The 13,870-nt window shown below is 42.7% G+C and overlaps 1 protein-coding gene across 6 annotated transcripts in view; it reads right to left on the bottom strand.

Annotated features, from left to right (window-relative positions):
* The window catches only part of NUTF2 (nuclear transport factor 2), a 158,101-nt gene that overhangs the window by 111,351 nt on the left and 32,880 nt on the right, over positions 1-13,870 (bottom strand). The window lies entirely within an intron of this gene.

The raw sequence follows: 13,870 nt of genomic DNA, 5'->3' as shown, positions 1-13,870 counted from the left end.
TAGCGCCCCACCTATTTTGAGAAATTCGCGAGGATTCGTCGACCGGCGCCAAAGTTATTCAAAATAGAATGTTGCGGATTTCCTATGGAAAAGGGGTCCTAACTATAACTACCTACTGGCGACCGCCAGTAGGTAATTATATATATATATATATATATATATATATATATATATATATATATATATATAGATATATAGATATATAGATATATATATATATATATAAATATATATATATAAATATATATATATATATAAATATATATATATAAATATATATATATATATATAAATATATATATATATAACCTACTGGCGGTCGCCAGTAGGTAGTTATAGTTAGGACCACGTTTCCATAGGAAATCCGCAACATTCTATTTTGAATAACTTTGGCGCCGGTCGACGAATCCTCGCGAATTTTTCAAAATAGGTGGGGCGCTACGCTCCGCTCCTTCCCTGAAAGTCTCGGGGGGATTCGTCAAGCGGGGGCTGAGATAAAAGGGGGGTCCCAAAACACGTTTTTCCCATGCATTTTTCCATAGGACCTTTAGACAGGGCTACAGCCCGAACGGCTGAACAGAATTACTAGAAATTTGGCAGAGAGGTAGTCCTCAGGTCAAGGAAGTGCCTTTTGTAGGTTTGGTGTAAATCTGTTCAGTAGATTCTGAGAAAATAGCCTTTAAATCAATATATATATCTTAGCCAGCTTACGGTGCGCTTACAGTACGCCTACCGTACGCGTACGGTGGCGTGCGCGAGCGCGATTCTGATTGGCTCTTAGATCTTAGTAAACATTCGAATCGGCCGAAACCAGGAAGCGGCGGCCGCCATTTTCTCTCTCGCACTGAGAGTGATGTTTAAAATATTAAGCCCAAAAACATGTAAAGGGGCTGTTTAGACAGCTCCCACACACATAGCAATGTTGAGGGAGTCCCCAAAGATCCCCCAAGGCCAAAAACTGAATTTTTATTTTTTCGCTAATTTCGCCGATTACGCTTACCGTACGCGTACGGTAAAAAATTATTTAAAAAAATAAATTATCCACACTCTCCCCACCCCGTGTGCAATTGGTGCCCGAATGGCACCAATTGTGCATGGCTTATTAAAGATGAGTTAAACTAAAATATTTTTTAAAAAAATAATAAAAAAAAAAATTATCCACACTCTCTCCACCCAGTGTGCAAATGGTGCCCGAAGGGCACCATTTGTGCATGGCTTATAACATCAACGAAAAATTAAAATATTACCTTTCAAAACGAAGTGCATCATATGTCCTCCATGTGCGCACGGTGCGCGAAGCGCATTGTGCGTACATGGCCCATCTAGCGTAACGTGGGCACGCGGTGCTTGCCCACCGTGCGTGCACGGCACTAACTGCGTAAAGTGGGCGCGCGGTGCGTGAAGCGCACCGCGTGCTCACTGTGCGCGCACGGTGCGCGCACGGAACGAACTGCGTTAAGTGGGCGCGCACGCCACGAATGGCGTAAAGTAACTTAGCATTTAAAAAACCGTACAAATTCACTGAAAAAACCATAGGTTTCACACACGTTATAGTTAGGAATTAGCATTTAAAAAACCTTGCAAATTCACTGAAAAAACCATAGGTTTCACACATGTTATAGTTAGCGGAAATTTTACTGATAAAAAACCAATGAAATTCCCCCGTTATAGTTAGTGCAGGCAACTATAACTCACGCGACCGCAATCCTCTGCTGATGACATATGTGTCTTTATGAAAAAAAAATATTTGTAATATATGTATAGCTAAAAATGTATGGAAGAAGACATGGGCAAATAAGTGTCTAAATACAGTATTAGCATCAGCAGAGGATTGCGGTCGCGTGAGTTATAGTTGCCTGCACTAACTATAACGGGGGAATTTCATTGGTTTTTTATCAGTAAAATTTCCGCTAACTATAACATGTGTGAAACCTATGGTTTTTTCAGTGAATATATATATATATATATATATATATATATATATATATATATATATATATATATATCTTGCGTTCCAAATTAAATAAGTGATGATCCAAGCTTATCGTTGCCATTTGCCTGAAGAATTGAGCAGATGGAAAGTGTACTAAATACACACCATTTTATGCTTTACTATTAACGAGCTGCAAGCATATCTTCAAATCCATGCATATCCCTGTGTAGGGTGGGACCGGACCAGAGGAAACTAGTTTGAGTGCTGGGAAACGAGGCGAGCAATGAGGTAAGGAATAATGAATGGTTAATTGAAATAGCAAATTCACAGAAGGGCTTAAGGACAGGAGCGAGGAGCAGGAAAAAAGGAGCGCAGAACTGACAATATGAATGAAGAATTGACAACAGGAAAAAATGTCTAAAGGATGGACAAAAGCAAAACTCTTCCCCCCCCCCCCCCAAAAAAAAAACCACACATTGAGACTGCCGATTTTACAGTTTTAAAAACATTGGATGTAAGGTGATGGGTCCTGCCTATCCAATTAGTCTGGATTTTTTTCTTTTTGATCTGGTTTTTGACCCTTTTACTGTGGGTGAGCCCCATCACAGGGGATTCACCCACAGTTAACAGGCCTAGCGTGTTTACCGCCAGCATCCACCTTTTAAAATGAGGAAGCATCAAAGGTAATGGGCACTTGGCTGGTAACACATGAACTTGCATGTGCACACATGTAAAAGCTGCACATGCCAGACTTCTAACTTGCATAGTCAGGTCATTGTGCACAGGTAGCCTTGCACAGCAGGACCTTTCCATGATTGGATATTGACCTGGGGTAGGCCTCAATGTTGGTGTACACTCATTAGGGAAAGTCAGCATGCTTTACTTTCTTGTCTGCAGGAACACTATTATAAACGTTGGGGAATGGGTTAAGACTGCCTTAGAATGCAGCTTTGCTACCCCCTAGCCTACAGAGAGCAATAATGTATCCAACTGTGGCGGAATTTGTGTGCCAAACCAAACAGAGTTCAAAGAAGAGGTAAGCTTCAGAGGACACACACGAGAAAGGCGGACACAGGGAGCCAGTGAAACCAGCCCTCTGCAACGTTTGTTGCCTTAAGAGTCCAGGAGGCCTGAGGAAAGTGCTCCAGGTGGCTAGGGCCCACGTTAAAGAGCAAACTGAGCCCAGTGGGAGCAATACAGCCCAACGAGGCTAGAGCTACGATCCGGAGAAGGATTTGACCTTTGCCTCCCACTTACTCCCAGCACTATCCAGAAGCATGAGGAGCTCCACTGCCTGACAGTTCCAAAGCCACTGGGGTGGGCCAGGGGAGGGGAATAATTTTTCTTTCCTGGTAAAGGGTGTGCATGGGCCCACTCCCCAGAGCCAACCCAACTCCCGGGTGGGATTTTCATTGCAGGGGCCTGGAATCCCCAACTCTGGACCCCAGCACTGCAGTGGAGTGCCCCGCACGGGGGAAGTCCGGGGCCCGGGACCCCCCCACAACTCCAGGCACCACAAGAAGCACTGACGGGGTTGTGCCTTGCCGCTCTCCTCCCCAGGAGTGCTTGTGGAGGAAGCAAGCAGCCCTTACTGCGTGCACGCTTGCCTGCCCGCAGAAGCAAGCAGGGAATAGGAGCGCGCCAGCTCCCGCAGCCACACGCGGAGGTGTTAACCATGTGGGGGAGCCGGCTGGAGCAGTCCAGGTTGGGCTCCCAGAGCTGCCTCCAACCAAGTATAGCATTCGGGGTGCCTGGGTGGGATCTTACACCCCCAAAGCCAATAATAAAAGCAAAAGGGTCATGTGGCAAGAAAGCAAAGTAAAGGCAATGGCTCTCCCCAGCACAGCGGGAGAGCTACTCATTTAAGTGTTCGCGCTCTAGAGGGAGGGTCCCATAATGCCCTGCGAGCTTCAAATTTCAAACCTCATTTCTGCAGCTTGTGGTGGGCCCAGGACAGCGGGCCACCACCAACCACACAAAGAATGCAGGAAGCTACAGGAGCGCAGCGACGTCTGCCACCCAGAAGGCAGAAAGACATTTTTAAAAGTGCGGACTAAGTTTACAGGGTCCCAAAAAGAAGAACCAACCCAAGATTTTCTTAGCGTCTTCAAGCACTCCCCAGACAGGAGCATCTGCTCTACACCTGGGAGTGGAGCGCCGTCTAAGGTTATGACCACAGTTATTGAGACGGAAGTTGCCCAAAGGAAGATATATGCTGTTTAATGCACTATAGGGGATAAGTCTGATTACATATTGTGTGCTCAAAATGTGAAGCTCTTTTGGGGAAGTCTTAATGAATGTGTTTCCATGATTTGAGGGTGTATTAAAAACCACACAGACATGGGAATTTCATTTATGATGCTTTATTGATATAGCGTTGACAGGGATTACTGATCAAAATGAATACGCTTTATTAACCATAATCAGTGCATTTACACATGGTTATTATTGATTATTGCTTTAACCCCTAAAAAGGATGTTTTTGACATGTAGATTGGTGATCTTGCTCCTTTAGGAGGTCAGAGGTTATTATGCAGTGTCAAAGATATTTCCACCAGCCGTATATATATATCTGCAATTAATGCATAGTATTTAGTAGTGCATGAATTGAATGTACTTTTCCTTTTTCAAAAGGAAAAGCTTAGACTGGATATTATCTGAAACTGAAACACTTTGTTTACTTAGACCATAGTCTTTAAACACTGCGAGAACCACAATAATAAATAACAAACAATGCATTAAAAATTCCTTACAGTAAAATATGATAAGAGTACAGAATCCATATTCATTCCCCAGTAGCAGCAACTTTTTAACCTGATAAACGTGAAAATTAGATATGTAGTTATAATTAAATAAATAGCAGTGAGATTCATTAAAATACATTTTCAATTAAGTACATTATTATTATTTTTAATGCAATATCCACTTCCTTTTCACCATTGCAACTCAGTTCAATGAAGTGTATCTTTGTCTAAAATACTTTGCCTAAGCTAGGAAGGGGGAAGTCTATAAGAAGAAGAGGGATAGAATTGCTAAACCCCCTTCAATCTGTCCCTCAGAAAGGTTTTTATACTTTTCATATAGTTCACCAAAGCGATAGCTATAGAGATTTGTCATTTCTACTAGTATATCTATAGCTTGGGCTCTTGTCCTTATTCCGTATTTTAAGAAAATCGGGCATAAAAACAATTTCCTCAATACTAAAACTGCAAGGCAATCTACCAATATATGCAGGATATCATTTTTAGTTCCAAAGCCACATTTACAGATTCCATCAGCATATGACATTTCAGCCTGTTTTTCCCTCAGTTAGCCACGGGTTAATTCCAATTCCTACTCTTAGTAGTTCACACCTAAGCTCATAATTTGGCAAGGTGTCCAGGTATGGATACCATGATTCTTTTACCCATGAGTGTCTTAACTCCTTCACTGATTTTTTCGTGCTCAGGTATTCCAAGTCATTCTTCCTTGACTGTTCCTGACCTTGGAACCTAAGTGAGCCCGTGGTAAATTCTAGCTCCAGTGTGTGCTGAATTAGACTCACATTTAGTGTCTCCGCTATGGTTAAGATCTTCTTTTTTACCTCCCTTGCCCACTTTAAGCTACTACTTCGGATCTGCTCCCTACATCATTGCGAGACCTTCTTCACACCCCTGGGGTCCTGGCGTTTCCAAAATCTTAGCAGTGACATTTAGATCTGAATGTTCCAAGCTGTTTTTCCCATCTCCATTCTTACAGCCTGGATCATAGCAGAGCTTGGTAGAGACAATAAGGTTTTTAGGATCTTCCCTTCTTCCTGGTCCCATCTGCATTTGCCACTTAGGTACAGGATTTCTGCCCCGTACAAAACCTGCAGGGGTATCATGGCATCATATGCTTTTAGCATAGGTCTATGGGACATTTCTCCATATTCCTTATTACATTTTTTCAGCCCACAGATTGAGGAGAAAGCTTTTGCTTTTTGGGCTTCGATTGGGTACACCATTTAAGGGCGCTGTCGAATCCGAGACCCAAATATTTGTATTCTTTTACAATCTCCATTTTTATTTGCCCTAAAAACCAGCTAAACATTTTTTCTCTTTTTCCAAAGCATAAAATCTTAGTTTTGTCCATATTTACAACTAAAAAATTCTCTCACAATAGTCTCTAAAAACATTTAATTTCCTTTGGAGCTCAAGCTCCGTTTGATCGAGTATCACAAGGTCATCTGCATATAAAAGACATGCCACTTTATTTCCGCTCATTCTAGGGCTTGCACTTCTTTACACTTCTAAAACTTCGGGTAGGTGGGCCAAGAATAAGGCAAATAGTAGAGGGGCCAAAACGCAGCCTTGTCTCAGCCCGTTCCCTACCACTATGTTCTGTGTTAGTGCCCCTTGTGTATCCTTAATTACCTGGGCCCAGTTTCCTGTGTGTAGTTCCTTTAAGATGACCAGTAAGCCCTCCAGTATTCCATACTTAATCAGGCATTCCCAAAGACACTTGCGATCCACTGAGTCAAATGCTGCCCGGAAGTCAACGAAACAACAATACAATTTCCCATTCTGCTCTATTGACTTCCGGGCAAGTGCCCAAAGGGCAAAGCAGTGCTCTATGGTGGAATGGCCTTCTTTAAATCCCCCCTGTTCTACCGGTATAATCGAGTACTGTTCCACCCAAGCTTTGAGCCTTCCTAGTATTATTTTCGCGAAGATCTTTTCACCAATATCTAGCAGATTTATTAATCTGTAGTTCTTTGGGGTATACAGATCTCCTTTCTTATGCACCGGTCTGATTATTGCTCCTTTCCAATTGTTGGGGATCTTCCCAGAATCGAAGATTACTTGAAACATTAGTGAGAAGAATTCTGCCCACCAGTTCAGCTGTGATTTTATTATCAGGGCTGGGAGATTGTCTGGTCCTGCTGCTCTAGTTAAATTCAGGGTTTTTATTGTATGTTTTACATTTGAGGGTAAGAAATCTGCTTTAAGCTCCTCTACTAGCCCGCCCCACTCCTGAGGCTCCCTAGCATCCAATTCTCTTCCCGGGCTATACAATTCCAGCAGGTATTCCACCCATGCCACTTCTTCCACCACACAATTCATTGAGGCGGCCGGGGGTTCTGCTGCTGATTGTACCAGCTTCCAGAACTGGTGTAAGTTCTTTGTCTCGATTGGGTCCAGTAATTTTGCCCAGCAAGAATCTTTAAAAGATCTTTTTGCACTCCTTATTAATATATTATATTCTTTTTTTAATTGTGCAAGCTTGTCTGCCCTTTCCAGTTCGTATTTAACCCTTAATCTACGTGCTTCTCTCCTCAGCTCCTTTTTTAGGCAATCCTCAGTGAACCACTTTCCATGAGTCTGTGTTACATTTTGATGCCTCTTTACATTTTTTCTATCCTTTCTAAGTTCTACTCGGAGGCTTTGAACCACTTGTTCTATTTTGTCCACCTACCATTCTAGTCCCTGCCCTCTCTCTTTTCCCAGATCGAGGTTCTGTTGTAATGTTTCCAGCCTTTCAATATATTCATCTGTTAGCCTAGTTATTATACACCTTGGGTATCCCACCTCTTGATCAATAACTTTATCACAGGGCTTCAGGTGGATCTCTAAGAGCTCTAAATCCAACAGATTATGGTCACTTCCTTCTCTATGATAAGTTCTAAAATCCTTAGCTAAGGCAAAATTCCAGAGTGACAAAGACGTAGTCTATTGGACAATTTTGTGTGCCTGGTTTAAATGTTTTCATCGCTGGGCAATCAAGGGGTGACCTTACATTTAAACAAAAGAGGCTTTTAGTCCCCAAATAAATTCCCAGGTTTATATCCCGAGTTGTAGTTTCACAATTGGGGAAGGTTGCTTGGTTTACATCATAAGCCTCCAATATATCTGAGAACCAGCCATCAGATTTCTTTGGGTTTAGTTTATGTTTAAAATCCCCCATCAATAAAATTAAATCCGTACCATACTTTTCCCCAATTAAATCCATGTCTTCTTTAAAATTGCTCATTTCAGCAAAATATTCCTCCTGGCTTCCCCATTGCATGTATACATTTAAAAGCATTAGATCTGCGTAATTTATGCCGGTAACTGCTAAAGATATCCTACAAGCGAGCAGCCACTTACATTTTACTCTAAGTTGGGTAACATTCTTTACTATTCTTTTGATATCAAGGACATAATTCCTCCCGCTGGACATCCAAACCTTTGTTTCTTTGCTGGGCGGTGGAATTGACGGAAGCCGTCGAATGTTGGGGTCTTGCCACATAGCCAAGTTTCCTGGATGCAATGATCTCGGAGCTTTTTGCTAGCTCCTTTAGATTTTCCTGTTTTATTTGGTCTCCCAGACCATTTACATTCCAGGAAACAATCTTTAAGCCACACGGCGTCCCCATTACCTATTCGACATCTTCTAAGTAACCCTCTTCTCCATGCTCCTTGCTATACCTATTGGAGGGGCCTATGTGGCTAGAACCTGGACTCCAATTTCCCAGCCATTTTTCTATGTCTGGGTCGTTAACATCTATTTCGAGGTTTCCCATACTTACACCTACTTCTTTCTCAATTATTCTCACCTGTCTCTTACCTAGGCCGGCGTGGCACCTTAGAAAATCCTTTCCTTGTGGCGCTGTTCCTTCTACATCTATTTCTAATACTTCTTCGGGTATTAGCATTATGCCTTCCTTTAATACCTCTCTCTCCGCCTTCTGGATAGCAAACTTCACCAGGTCTGAATAAACCAATACCCCGGTGACCTCCTTTCCTTCCTCATTCAGCTTAAAACCTACTTGCCACAGGTCTTTTGTCCCTATGCCCTTCAAATTTGGGCATTGGGCAAATGAGTGTAAAAGTTGTGCCCCGTTTAGCGGCCCTCTCTTACTCTGTTTCTTACCACCTTTACCTGCTTGAATTGGTACAAAGTATAGCCACTTGCTCTCTACACCCTCTTTTCTTATCCCAGTTGGTACCATATGACTGGCTGGAATGCCTTCTAGTTCCTACCTCTGGTAGATTATCTACTTGTGGCCTTACTCCATAACAAGCAATGTTGTTGGGGTTCTTGGACCCTATATGTGGTAGATACCGTACTTGCTTCTCCTGGACCATTGGCTTATTTTTGGAGGACACCTTTTTCACCTGCTTCTTTGTTCCCGTCCTCGTTCCTATTTCTCTCAGAGTTTTACTTAGCTGGGTTTCCTGCTCAAGGTTTCTCGAGCTTGCCTTTCAAACCCCACTTGTTTTTGCTGGTTTAACAGATCCTTTTTCCTAACTTCCATCCGGCTTGTCTCATTCGGTTATATATCCCATTTCTAAAATTCTCTCCCCTTCTTATTACCCGCATAGGCCACCTCGAGATATAAACCTCCTGATTTGTCTTAGAGGGGTCGACCATCGCTGCCTCCCCCCTAGCTGATGCAGGAGGCTGCAGGTCTGGAACTGGTCTTATTATTGCTGGCATTTGGTTTCTAATTCCTTCTAACCCCCCCTCAATCCTAAATAGGTGCTTTTAAAATGTCATTATTTGACAAGGTGACTTCTAAAACCCCCCGGAGAGTTCTTTGTAGAATTAACATCAAGTCTATCATAGAGGATGCAGGTGTTGCAGAAAGTTCTAGGTTCAACCATGAGGTTTGATTTAGTTCGATGCTTTCTTTTTCCACAAAAAACTGGATTCCATGCTGGCCTTGATTTTCAGTCTCTTTTCCCCTTTGCTCGGTGTCTGGTATAACCTCTCCTTCTGTTCTTTGATCCTCGCTGTTTAATTCCACACAGTCCTGAGTTAAAATTTCTAGGTCCTGAGTAAACAGCCCGTGCGGGGAAGAGGACAGCCGTGGAGACATTTTTGCCTTTTTGGCTCAATAAAAATTGGAGAGACTGGTTAGCTAAACTTACTGACTCCATCGTAGACTCCCCATAAGCTAGTGAGGTATTCCCAATTCGCAGTTCGGACTCTGCCTCTGCCTTCTCTATTACCGAGGCCTTGGCTGGTGAGAATACTTTTTTTAAGTGCTTCCCCACAAAGTCTTTCAATGAGCTTGAGGCCGGGCCCCCCCTTTTTGTGCTTGTATTCATGTCCCCGTTCCTTTTTCCTTTTTGTTTCGCTCTTTTTTTGGTCTTACCCCTGGGCTCTTTATACTTTCCACAGAGTCTTCCAGATCTACTAAGGTCTCTTTTGGCTTCATCTTCGGGTCTTGAGTATTTTTAGCCTTTCTGGAGGCCACTGTTAATGCCTTTATGCGACCAAAGCAATTATCAGCAATTCAGACTGGTTCAAATGTCACCTTCTAGGATAGTCCACCCAGGTTAGGGCTCAAACTATGACTTTTAAAATGCCAATCCACAAAACAAAGACCAGAACCCTCACTTACCTCTGTTGTGCGTCAGTCCTGTGCTCTCCCCGTGCCCTTTCCTCACCGCAATTGTCGTTTCCGCCTTATTTCTAACTCTTGAATCAAAAATGTATATTTTGTGTCCTTGCTTCCCCCTCCCGGTATCCTCAGCGCTGCTGCCTGGGTTTTTCTCCCTGCAGGCACCTCTCAGTACCGGTCCGGACCCAGGTCTGGGTGGGAGCACTCTCGACCGACGTGCAGTCCAACTCTTTAACTGGGGGATTTCCCCTCGCAGCAGTCGTTATTCCCGCTGCGGCAACTCGCTTTTGCTTTCCTCGGCGTCCTGCGGCAGGCGGTCTCAGCCGCTGTCTAACCCTCTGCTTCTGCGTCAAGACGTAGGGCGGGGCTACGGGGTCCAGTACGGCACGACACAACATGACAATCCCATAGAAAACACTCACTACTGACACCTGTATGTGTTCTGCAGGTCAAAAGTTCAAATCCTCAAATGGTACTTTGGATATTATTTATTAAGTGTTTATTATTGTGTGCCAGCGAATGGTGATAACTAGCCCACACCAGCTCAACTGAGTAGGCCTTAGACTGTTCTGCTTCGTTACCCTGAGAGAGTAGGGCTCTACAATGGGGTGTTTGGTTCCCAGCGAAAGGCAAACGAGGACCCATTACTTGTGCAAGCCACGCAACTATTAACCCGTTTCCTTACATTGGAAAACACTAAACAAATCAGGATCCCAACAAATAGGAACTCAAAACAGAAAATATTATTAAGTCATAGTGGAAACAGTCTTCCTCTAAGATGGCTCAGTAGCCATTAGACCATGAAAGCACAACTTCCACAAGAGCTAGTGAGGTCTATTTTGAAAAATCTATTACTAGGCAATTATTTTTCGGGTAATGTCACCTAACAATACAGTTCAACAATAAACAAAGCCTGAAAATGCAGCAAGAGAACACAGCCCACCTAAAAATAACCTGCAAAGAAAAGTGCAACTATGTCTGCTACCAGCTGTCCTACTTTGGCACTAGTTACATTCAGAAAAATACAATGACAGACAGCTTGCCAAGCAGAGTACTGCGCATTCTGCTTGACTGACTGTCAGTGACTGTTTTACCCTGAAACATTTTCATCTCCTCCAAAACATTCCACTAAGCTCACACTAAGACAATGCAGATGCCTAACACTCAAGAGAAAGCCACATATCTACCTCCACTACAATAGGAGCCTTGTGCTTACTGAAGTATTATCATTGCAAGTAATTTTCACAAATATCTAATGTCAAGCCGATCAGAAACTAAGAACCCGCTCAGGACACCAAATTCATTCAGCACTCGAATGAACGATTTGACCTCCAGATATTCTACCAGATGCAACTTTAATCACACGTCCTGACCCAATCCTAATACTGATCAAGTTGATATTTGGCCTTTCCATTGATCCCTGTACCACCACAACACCCAACATATGAAATCCCATCTGTTTACAGACTCACAAGGATCGCCATTGGAACTCTGTATAATAAAAACATATTTATTTTCGCGAATGGTCAATGAGAATGAAAGATTTCTGAATCCTGGGCACCTTTAGTAAAGGCAGGTTTCGAGACAAGTTTGTACTACGTAAATGTAAGCCAAGACTATTCATACTGACTTCATACTACTTTTTGGAGAAGCCGTTTCCTCAGAGAGCAACAAATAGGTGGATGAAATAACAGATTAAGGGATGAATGATGAAACGTGCAGGGATTAGACCAGAATAAAAAAAATAAATGGAGAGATAACAGTGGAGACAGTTATGGGACAAAAACATTTAACAATAGAACAGTGAAGTGAAGAGTAGGCAAGAAAAAAAAGGGTAGAGAAAAGCAACAAATTAATATGCCAGCCACCAACATGAACTCTACACTAGCGCTTCTTAAACTTTTGACTTCTGTGGATCTTAACTGAATCATTACTGGAATTCAGGAACCCCCACTGAGTCCATATTGGAAGCTGTGGACCCCCAGCCTAGGCAATGTCTACAATATAAACCTCATAACAATACACAAATATGAAAACGAGCATGCACCAAAACAAATGCCCAAACAATTAAATATTTTGTTTGTTACCATTAAATATTAAGAATTTGTTTTCAATTTTTCTTCTTTCTTATGCTTTCTTAATTCTAACTTGTAATTTTGAATATTACATTTTATAAAACAGTCATGGATCCCCTGTGAAGGTCTCGTAGCCCCTCAGGGGTCCTCGGTCCACAGGTTATGAACCACTGCTCTAGATCACAGGGCAGTTGTTTGCAGCACAGTTTCTTTGCTGCAAACCAACCCGTGGTGTGTCCCGGTGCAGTCCTGGGGACCACTGGCTTACGATGAATCTGCAGAACGAACGCAGGCCATATGCTATTAAACATTCACATTTATTGTAGAATTCCCAGGCAAAGCCAGATTAAAACGGTAAAGGCATTAACATAGCACAATAATTCAGAATTCATTCCGAGCGCTGATTTGCTTTGTAAAGGTTGCCTTGGTTTAGAAGAGGAAGGACATAAGTGACAGTCAAGGAGATAAATCAGAGTCAAGTCTAACACTGTTGAAATGGCGGAGTTTGGAGGAGGAAAGCGAGTTCAAAGACAGACACCCGGAACCCCTATTCAAAAACCACCCATAGTGGAGTACTTGTATAAAAATTAATCCTCCTCCCTCCAGGAGTCAGAGTTTGTTGATCAAAAGCTACTTTTCCTGTTCCCCGTTAGACTACTTTGTGCTAACCCATGCACGCATCTATTGAGGATGAGAAGACATTTGAAATGGATTTGGGACAGCACTGTTGGCCAATGACAGGATCGTTCAACTGAGTCATGATCCCTCTTCTCAAAACTCATAGCCTGATGAACTTAAGCAAATAAGTATGAAAAAACAAACCCTTGAAACTGAGTTAGGAACAAACTTTGTGAACCGAGGGCAGCAGACTAAGATCACATGTTGCAGAATGGACACAACTACATGGTCAACCTTGTGCTCACGTGGCGCAATGAGGCCAGAAGGGCTCTTGTTGTAAGTGGGTCTCTGAAAACTTCTATCATTTTGGTGGCCATTCGCTGTGCTGAACAGCCAGTCACGATATCCCTTACAAATAGCCCAACAAGCCTTCAGCAGCATATAACAAAATGTGCTTTACATGCATTAACCTTTCCAGTGTAAGTATAGCCTTTCGTACCAGTGAAGAGAATGAATTAAGGACACACTGAGGAAACTGGCAAAGCTCTGGGGCTACAGCCCGTTGTTTGCCTTGTTGGCAACACAAAGTAATGGTCTATAATTGAATAAGTAGCACAAAGACTAAAAACACCAAAGTCCTGCTAAAGAGTACTAGAGAGTTCAGCCACAGAATAAGCTTGATAAACTGACTTCCAAGACAACTGAAAAAGGACTGCGGAAGTCAACCCTTGAAGAGTATGTGAATTCGGAGGAATACAACTAAGCTTTGCAATGAAAAAAGTAAACAAGAATTGATGCAGGGAGACATCGTGGATCCTCTTAGACAAACTGATATAATCACCGATTCTCCAGACCACCCATGGCGTTCCATAACAGTTCTACTAGATCTTTGCT

This window comes from Triturus cristatus, chromosome 12 (genome assembly GCF_964204655.1).
Source record: "Triturus cristatus chromosome 12, aTriCri1.1, whole genome shotgun sequence".
Taxonomy (NCBI): domain Eukaryota; kingdom Metazoa; phylum Chordata; class Amphibia; order Caudata; family Salamandridae; genus Triturus; species Triturus cristatus.
This window is presented reverse-complemented; position numbering and strand designations above follow the sequence as displayed.